We start from the raw sequence: 10,079 nt of genomic DNA, 5'->3' as shown, positions 1-10,079 counted from the left end.
TGATATACAAGATCCCGACATGAAAAATGTCTAACAATTCAAACAGCCAAAACCAACGGCAGAATCAGTGACAAATAATTTAAAAGAATTCAAATATAACAGACCTGAACCAAGGACAAACACTGAACTAAGGGATCCTGGAATAGGACTAGCCAACAGGGGTGGCCGCGAATAAAAATGTCTCTGAATATTAAAATAAAAACATGTAGTATGATTAGCAATTAGACAAGTTTCTATCAAGGACCAGATGAAATAAAGTTTTACGACTATAGAACACCGACCGGACTTCAAACGCTGAGCAAATATATACCGCTTTAGTAGGCACCACAATTCAAGAGACAGTCACAACGGACTGGTAGATGTACAAAACAATGAACGAATCAAATATGTTTATACAACAACAAGCCACAACCCACTATATTAAAAGTGTAACAAAGCTGATTTATTTGTTAAGTTAACCATATGATTCATGAGGGTTTGGATTGGGTTAACAGAAAAGTAAAAAATAAATAAAAGAAAGTTTAAAAAAAGAGAATAATGGGGTGCTTAAATATACAGAATAACTGCAAAAGTTAAATATTTCGACAACCTTTATTATTTACAGAAAAGAACAAAGTTCAGAATACAGTTATCAAGTATAAAAGAATAAGCATTTTTTTTTTTTTTTTTTTTTTTTTTTTTTTTACAGATTATGAATAATGAGTGAAATAATTAAAGAATACATAAACGAATGACCCTCCATCCTTAATCTTATCAAATTGTACCTGTTACAAGCCATATATGAGGGTTATATTTACTGTCAAATTGTTTGGCTTTGATGTAAATATTTTTTTTATATAAAAAAGAAGATGTGGTATGATTGCCATTGAGACAACTGTAGGTCACCGTACAACCTTCAACAATGAGCAAAGCCCATTTGCCCCGCTCTTTTTTCTCCGTGTCATTCCGACAGTTTTTTGTAAATAGTTATAGGATTTGGTAGCCGTCCAGTTGCAAATATTCCATGCACACATGATACGTAGGTTATCTTGGGCGGAAATGTTAGTCTACCGTTGTCCGAGTACGGTCAAACTATCCCCTTGCGTCAAAAATAATTTAAATGATAAATTTCATATAGATTTATTTAATCCCACTTTTTTTTATTAAATGCAATGAAACAATAAATAATAATGCTTTACACGAAGTTTCACCTTGGTATATGTACAAAATGACCCATCTGCATTATTCATTATCTTTGCTGTTTTGATACTATTGCAGTTTGAAAATTTCGTAATTTACATGCCTAGCCCACAGAAGGGGTTATAAACCTTAAATGGAGTTTCGCCGGTTATTATTTAAGATTTCGAGTTGTATATATTTTGTTGTTAAATACCTTTAAAAACCCACGTACATTGAAAATAGAAATGAATGTCCGTTGTATATTTTAATTTGTCCGTAGGCTACCTTTTTCTCTATCGAATTAATAAAAGTTAATAATAATTGATCAACAAGGCTGAAGTCAAATGAATGTTGTGAGTAGTTTTAGTGGGGAGGGTGTGTCCTGTGTCCTGTATTTTCATTGGTTTGATGTTTTGTTACCCTCCATTATTGTCAAGAAAAAAACATTCGGCCGGAGTGTTTTAAAATAGCCATTTGTCGTCAGACATTTTTCAAAGAAGCAAAAGATTTGATGTTACATTTGAAACTGTCCGTAAAACACATATACAAGGTATGTATATTTTTATAATCGTTTTGTGTTAGTGGATGATCAAAACGCGACTTTTAAACATTTTTCTCATTTTCTCATGAATTTTAGATATGATGGAAAAGACTATTGTGGATTCATTATTTTTCGTGGATTTCGTTAGTACAGGGGGCTTGAATGCGGACATAGATAAATTAGTCTTAGATACATGCTTTTTTTCATTAGTTGTTAGTGGCTTTGACCTAGCTGTCAGATAACTGCGAGTACTCTCAGATCTGTTCCTTGTGTCTTTTTGTTGTCGGGATGTATAAGTACCCGGTCACGGCCACTTGTATTTTGTCCTACTGAGGAGTTAAGCCTTTTTCAACTGATTTTTATAGTTCGTTCTTATGTTGTACTGTTATACCACTGTCCCAGGTTTCGGGAGGGTTGGGATTCCGCTAACATGTTTAACCCCGCCACATTATTTATGTATGTGCCTATCCCAAGTCAGGAGGCTGTAATTCAGTGGTTGTCGTTTGTAGATGTGTTACATATTTGTTTTTCGTTCATTTTTTTTTTATATAGAAAGGCCGTTAGTTTTCGCGTTTGAATTGTTTTACATTGTCATATCGGGGCCTTTAATAGCTGACTATGCGGTATGGACTTTGCTCATTGTTGAAGGCTGTGCGGTGACCTCTAGTTGTTAATGTTTGTGTCATTTTGGTCTCTTGTGGACAGTTGTCTCATTGGCAATCATACCACATCTTCTTTTTTATATAGCCGAAACCACGAAATTAGATATCCACGAACATGCAAGTTTGTTTCTCATTACCCGAAAATTGATACTCACAAGAATAAATGAATCCACAGTATCTGACGTTGAATTTTGGATGAAGTTATGAATAAAATGATAGGTAGGCATTCGTTTCATGTGATTTCAAATGTCTGAAAGAAATTTAAGATTCAAATACTTTCAGAAAAGAAAATGATACTGAATAAAAAGTATCCCATGTTATTCTTATTAATAGGTCAGACGAACAATGAATAAACTCTTAATTTTTGTTTTACTTATCTTTTTATTTTTAAAACATCAAAAGTAGTGACTTATGGAATTTGTGAAAGATGGAATTTGTGAATGGAGGTCGTACAGGACCGTGTTGGACCCCCTTTTTTCCTCGATTTTTTGTGACATTTTGTCTTCTTCAATTGTGATAAGAAAATACAAGATAAGGTAGTTTATTTGTTTAAAATTCAAAATGATCGGATTGTTACCAAGACAATAAACATTGGTTTTACTGAAAAATACAAACATATTTAACGGTATATATTTATCCACATTTGTAAACATTGTATATATAAATATGTGTACCCCCTCCATTACTAAAAGACAATATTGTTTCAATAATATATGCAGCGAATCTCTGATGAAAAATTAGTACTAGATACTTTTTTATTACTCAATAAAGCATTTTTAGAATTGTACGAATTTTACAATATTTCCAATTATATCAGTATCACCTCACGTATACAATTGTGGACTAGTCATGGGTTTAACCCCTTTTATAAAAATGCTTGATCTTGAATTTATTTATAAACGGAAGAATTTTCAAGGATTGTGAGAAAACAAGCCTATATAGAGGAAACACTTGTATTCTTTTATCATTATGAGTCAATGCAGTCAAATTAGATTTTTGATAACAATTTTATTAATATTTGTAAGGTGGCATCAACCAGGTACAAATATTAGTTTACAGCTAATTTCCTAATGCATGTATAGCAAGACTTTGGTTAACTTGCTTGCTTTGTTTATATTTTGTTTAACTATAGTAGATTAACGTCCAATTAAATTCAAATATAGTATATACAGGTTTAACTATGCCTATGTAAAAATGGGTTTGAGATGTCAACCGTAATAACAAAGCTTGAACAAACATTTATGCATATAAAGAAAGCAAGCCAACCAAAGTTTTACTCTACAAGCATTAAAAAATTAGCTGTGATAGTCCCAGCACAAACTGAACACAATGTATTCATTAATACATATAGCACAATTCTCCCCAACCTTTTAATTTTATTACATTTTATTTTTTTTCTAAATCTAAGTCATCTTTTAAAATCCTGTATTAGCTACTGGTCACCAACTTAAGCTATTATAAAAATAATCTCTTACAGTGTTTCATACTAGATGCCCCTGCCTTTTTAACACCTATAATGTATTTTATTATACAAATTGTCAAGTTTCTTGTTTTTAGAACAGTTGTTTTTAATTATTTGCATCCTGAAAATACAAGAAGTATTTGCCGTGACCGAAAGTCAGGCCAAAAATCAATCAATCAATATATTAATAAATATTAATGAAAATTCAAATTGAGTGTTCTTTCGTCCGAGATCGTGTCTATCCGGACACTTTTCCTCCCCAGAACATGATTAGTTAAATGTGTCCGATGATGTGAAAACGTGTCCATTCAATCGGACATAATTTCAGGATGAATACTATTGAATTATGTCCTGTACATATTGACTTTCAATATCAGGAAACCTTTTCACAGTAAAAAGTATCCATTATAGAGAGACAATAAAACAAATTTAAATTCTAATTTTCTACAACTAAAACAATCCAGTTATAATTATTTGTTATAAACAGAAATTTACGGTAGAATTGAGATTGGAAATTGGGAATGTCTCAAAGAGACAACCCGACCAAGGAGCAGAAAACAACCCATGGCCATCAGTTGGTCTTCAACACAGCAAGAAAATCCCACAACCAGAAGCGGGCTTCAGCTGGCCCCTAAATAAAAAACCTTGTTCAGTGCAAATGGACGTCACACTAAACTACAAAACGTATAAATGGTCTAAATTAGAATAAAACATACAAGACCTACAAAGGCCAGACTAAGGACAGGCACAAAAATGCTGTTGTATTGATTCCACAGTATTTTTACCTATCTAAGCTTTATTCATGCTTTATTGTATAATACATTTTTAATTGCACATACTAATGATCACATTTTGTATGGATTCAATGCTCCAGTTTACATGCCATGTTTTGATAGGAAAAAAAACCAATGATCATGTCAAAACTCCAATTTAGACGCTTTGTTCATAGTTTGTTGGTAATGAGAGTGGTAATTTTTTCGCGTGGAATATTGTGCTTTCTATTTAAAGACACTTTTCATATGAAATATTGTACTTTCTTTGAGAGACACTTTTGTACATCTCTGGACAATATTTCATAGCTAAATATCGTCCGGACGATATTTCATAATAACATAATGTCCGTGGACACATTTACTGTGAAAAAATGTCCGGTGGACATAATTTCATGGTGGACAATATGTTATCCTACACCTGCGCACTATCGTATTCTATTGACTAGAATTTACGATTTGAATCTTAAAGTTAGAAAATGTTAAGGATGAATATGGGTCAGGTTAAGGAATTTGTGTCAGATGTTCGGACTATTTTTTTTCCAACAATACAGTGTAAATATTTTGACCATTGACACTAATTTTCTGTTCATCTAAGACTTAAAAGATCATCTACTAAAATATAAGCAGATTCTAATGGTTTACCTTTACATATTGTGACTTGGATGGAAGTCGTCTCATTGGCAATCATACCACATCTTCTCTTAACTATCTGGATTTCTTTTCTTTCGATTTGAGACCCATAAATTACGAATGCAAATATATGGTATAAGTCCGAATCAGCCTTTTCCCGCCATTAAAAAAAAAATCGAAGAAAAAACTCCATTCCCTATCAATTTTTTAAGCTCATTTTGTTTCTTTTAAAAATATTGCTCTTCTGACCTATAGTATCAATTGTGAATATTCTATTTCGTTTGAAGTTCGCCTAGGTACATACTTAGGCATCGATATATAAAGAAAACAGTAGAGGTCACGTGTTTACGTCAGTATTTTTTTTCAGCTATCGACCATAAAGGCTAGGACAGGAACAAGAAAACAGCATTTTAGAATCTTAAACAGACGAACATTGTTAAAAGAAAAGGTAAGGAAATGTTTTCATTACTTTTTTTCAAATAAATAAAAGTTTAAAGTTTTATAAATAGGCAAACTCACAGGGGTAAATAGGGAGGAGAAATATAGCCACCTTTGCAATAGGGGGCATCCGTTTTGGCTTTTCTTATCCAATATACCCCCATTTTTCAGTCCCTTACCCCGGAAAGACCATATTTTTCAAATCAACATTGAAATAAAAAAAAGAATATTTAATCACAAACACTTCCCTTTATATGAGGTTCTAGATTTGACCTTGACCCCTATTTCATGGTTTAAACATTATCCCATTGATTTAAAAAAAAACATGAGATTTTGTATAATGCCATAGGATTTTATATTGACCCAAGGCATCCCATGGCCATAGAATATTTTTAGCCCATGGGAATTAATTCATCCCATGAGATAGAAAAAAATCCCATGGGACAAGTAAAATCATTTTGGGACATGGAAACCTATGGGACTAAATAATCCCATGGGATTCATATTATAAACATGAAGTTATGTGTATGTCAACCTTTTTTTGACCTTATGCTCAGACCGGAGCGAAGAGGATAAGTAAAAGTAAGTAAATGTGTATGTCAACAGCAATAAGCCAAACATATTTGGAAATATTTTATCTTAAGACGAACATTATCTAACTGTCGCTTTCATTTGACCCATATTTCATGTTTTATTGGACAACGTTTTGTTTTTGAGGTATGGCACTCGACACTTTAATTTGCAAAACACTCATTTGCAAGTTCTTCGCCGCAGTTTCTTAAAGATACGGGTTCATATAAATAACCAAAATGTGCAGAATAACATGGGATTCATTAAATACCAAGGTTTAAAGCGCTAGACTTAAAAGATAATGTGGCATTTGAATTTAAAAAATACCATGCATTGGGACTTTGCATTATCCAATGGATCTAAAAAAAAAACCATGGGATTTTGCAATATCTATTTGTGGTCCTATGGGATTTAATTTATCACGTGTGATTAAATACTAATTCTAAAGCTCTAAACTAAAAAAAATGATATGGCATTGAATTAAAAAAACAACAATATGGGATTTTGTACAATTCCATGGGATTTTACAGTATCCCATGGATTTGAAAAAAGAATTCAGATTTTGTATTCCCATGGGATTTAATTTATTCCATGGGACAGACAAAATTACCTTGGGACAAAAAAATCCCATGGGACACATATAAAACCAATGGCATTCAAATAATAGATATACAGTAATGTGTATGTTAAAAACAAAGTTTGTGTTTATAAAATAGTATATGTAGTTTTAGAATTGTAAGTCACTGGACTATAATAAAAAGGTTTGAAGGATTTTATTTGAACTCGTTGAAAAACAATTCTTTATTTGAAGTATAAATATGAATTAAAAAACTTTGGGTTTTGCATAGTCCCATGGGATTTGACAGTATCCCATGGATTTAAAAAAAGAATTCAGATTTTGTAGTCACATGGGATTTAGTTATCCCATGGGACAGACGAAAATCACTCGGGACAAATAATTCACATGGGACAAATAAATCAAATGGAACAAAAAAAATCCAATGGAATTCAAATTATAAATATACAGTAATGTGTATGTTATAAAGAATTCTGTATGATAGTAAACTTATAAGTTTATAATAAAGTATATGTAGTATAAGAAATGCAAGTCACTAAACTAAAATAAAAAACATTTGAAGGATTTTATTTGGAGTAAAATGATGATATGTCAAATGCATGTGTTATATATCTCAGATACTATCAGCAATAAGTCAACCATATTGGATGTATGGACATATTGCATCATAATGTGTACATTTAATCATCCGGTTTCATTTGACATTGGTCACTATTCCATGTTTCATTGGACAATATTTTGTTTTTGTGGTTTAACACCAGACACTCCAATTTGCAAAACACTCATTTGCAAATCCGCCTCTGACCGTTCTAAAAGATACTGGGTCATAGAAATAATCAAAATATGCAGAATAAAATGGGATTAATTAAATTGCAACCTTCAAAGCTCTAGACTAGAAATTTGATATGGAATTTGATTTTTTTGAAAAATCTAGGAATTCGCATTTGCATTTAGATTTTTCATTAACAAATGAATTTAAAACACATATGACTTTGCAAAATCCCATTGGATCCCATTATTATAGGATGCCTGTGGTCCAATGGTATTTAATATATCCCATGTGATAATATACTAATTTTAAAGGTCTAAACTAAAAAGGTAATATTACATTGAATCAAAAAAAATATGGGATTTTGTATAATTCCATGGGATTTTTACAGTATCCCATGGGTTTAAAAAAAACACTCAGATTTTGTATTCCCATTGGATTAAGTTTATCTCATGGGACATACAAAAATAATTTGAGACAATAAATCCCATGGCATTCAAATTATTAGTCTGTAGTAATGTATGTAAGTAAATTCTTATAATGTTATAAAATAGTTAATGTAGTATAAAAAATGTAAGTGACTAAAATAATAATTGCATAACGGATTGAAAGATTCTATTTGAAGTTAAATGAAATAAAAATATTTTAATTGAACTAAAATGATGACATGTCATAAACATGTGATATATATCTCAGGTACTATCACCAATAAGTCAACTATATGTTTGGTGTATGGAAAGATTGTATCGTAAGGTATACATGTCTCTCTGACCGGTTTCTTTGATCTTGACCCCTGTTTCATGTTTCATTGGGCAATCTTTTGTTTTTGTTGTTTAGTAATGGACACTTTATATTGCAAAACACTCATTTGCAAATCCGCCGCCGCCTTTTCATAAAGATACAGGGTCATAAAAATAACCAAAATATGCAGAATACTATGGGCTTTTACATTATCCAATGGATTTAAAAATTCACGAGATTTTGCATTACCCCATGGGATCATATGTCCATATGATATCTGTGGTCCTATGGGATTTTATTTATCCCATTTGATTAAATACTGATTTATAAAGCTCTCAAGCAAAACGTTGATATGGCATTTGAATTTAGAGAACATGGGATTTTGTATAGTTCCATGGGATTTTACAGTATCCAATTGATTTAAATAAACCTCAGGTTTTGTATTCCCATGGGCTTTAGTTTATCCCTAGGGACATACAAATATCACTTTGGACAAATAAATCCCATGGGAAAAAACAAAAATTCCATGGCATTCAAATTATAAATATACAGTAATGTGCATGTTAAAAGCGAAGTATAAGTTTATAAAATAGTATACTAGTATGTAGTATAAGAAATGTAAGTCACTAGACTATAGTAAAAAAAAATGAAGGATTTTATTTGAAGTCGATGAAATAAATTCCTTTAATTGAACTAAAATAATGACATGCATGTGTTATATATCGCAGATACTATACGCTATAAGTCAAACATATTTGATGTAGTAAAGGTTATATCGTAAGGTGTACACTATCTGGCTGCCGGTTTCATTTGACATTTACTCCTATTTCATATTTTATTGGACACTAATTTAATTTTGGATATAACGCGTCTTCTGATTGGTTGACATTATTTTGTTATAAGCCCATAGACATAATTTAGTTATGTGACCGTGACGTCATCAACGTTTTTTTCATGGTTTTCTACGATTTAAAATGAAATTTAGAATTAAAATATAAGACATGACTGTAATATCTTTCTGTCTATTCAAAATAACATAAAAAATGTGGTGCACACTGTTAAATAACCCGGTACGCGCGTTATTTAGTGTGCACCAAATTTGTTATGTTATTTCTTCATAGACAGAAAAATATTACAATCATTCCTTAAATATTTTGTTTTTGAGGTATAACACTTGACACTTTAATTTGCAAATCCATCGACACTCTTTCTTAAAGACACGGGGTCATATAAATAACTAAAAATGTGCAGAATAACATGGGATTAATAAAACACCAATATTTAAAGCTCAGGACTACAAAGTTGATATTGAATTTGGGTTTTAAAACAAAACTTGGATTTTGCATAATACTTTGGAGTTAAAATAATATGTAGTAGTTTGCATAATCATATAGAATTTTCATTATCCCATAGGATATTTGTAGTCCCGTGGGATTTAATGTATCCCATGTGACAAACAAAAATCGCAGGGGACAAACAAGCGTATTGGTTAAATAGAATCTCATGCCACAAAATGTATTTACATGGAATTCAATTGATAAATATACAGTAATGTGTATGTAAGAATGAATTCTGATTGGTAGTAAACTGTTATAAGTTTACAAGGAAGTTAATGCAGTATAAGAAATTCAAGTCACTAAACTATTATAAAAAGGTTTGAAGTATTTTATTTGAAGTGAATGAAATGTAATCATTTGATTTAACTAAAATGATGACATGTCATATGCATGTGTTATATATATATTTTACAACAAAAAA

General features: G+C 31.3%; 1 protein-coding gene across 1 annotated transcript in view; it reads left to right on the top strand.

Annotated features, from left to right (window-relative positions):
* Positions 1 to 1,596: 1,596 nt before the first annotated feature.
* The window catches only part of LOC139527322 (microfibril-associated glycoprotein 4-like), a 66,939-nt gene continuing 58,456 nt past the window's right edge, over positions 1,597 to 10,079 (top strand). The window contains exons 1-2 of the mRNA XM_071322687.1: positions 1,597 to 1,708; positions 5,594 to 5,674. The gene's annotated coding sequence lies outside the window, so the exon portion shown is untranslated. The remainder of the gene's footprint in view (positions 1,709 to 5,593; positions 5,675 to 10,079) is intronic.

This window comes from Mytilus edulis, chromosome 6 (genome assembly GCF_963676685.1).
Source record: "Mytilus edulis chromosome 6, xbMytEdul2.2, whole genome shotgun sequence".
Taxonomy (NCBI): domain Eukaryota; kingdom Metazoa; phylum Mollusca; class Bivalvia; order Mytilida; family Mytilidae; genus Mytilus; species Mytilus edulis.
The sequence above is the reverse complement of the archived record's forward strand: the minus strand, read 5'-3'. Positions and strand labels throughout refer to the sequence as shown.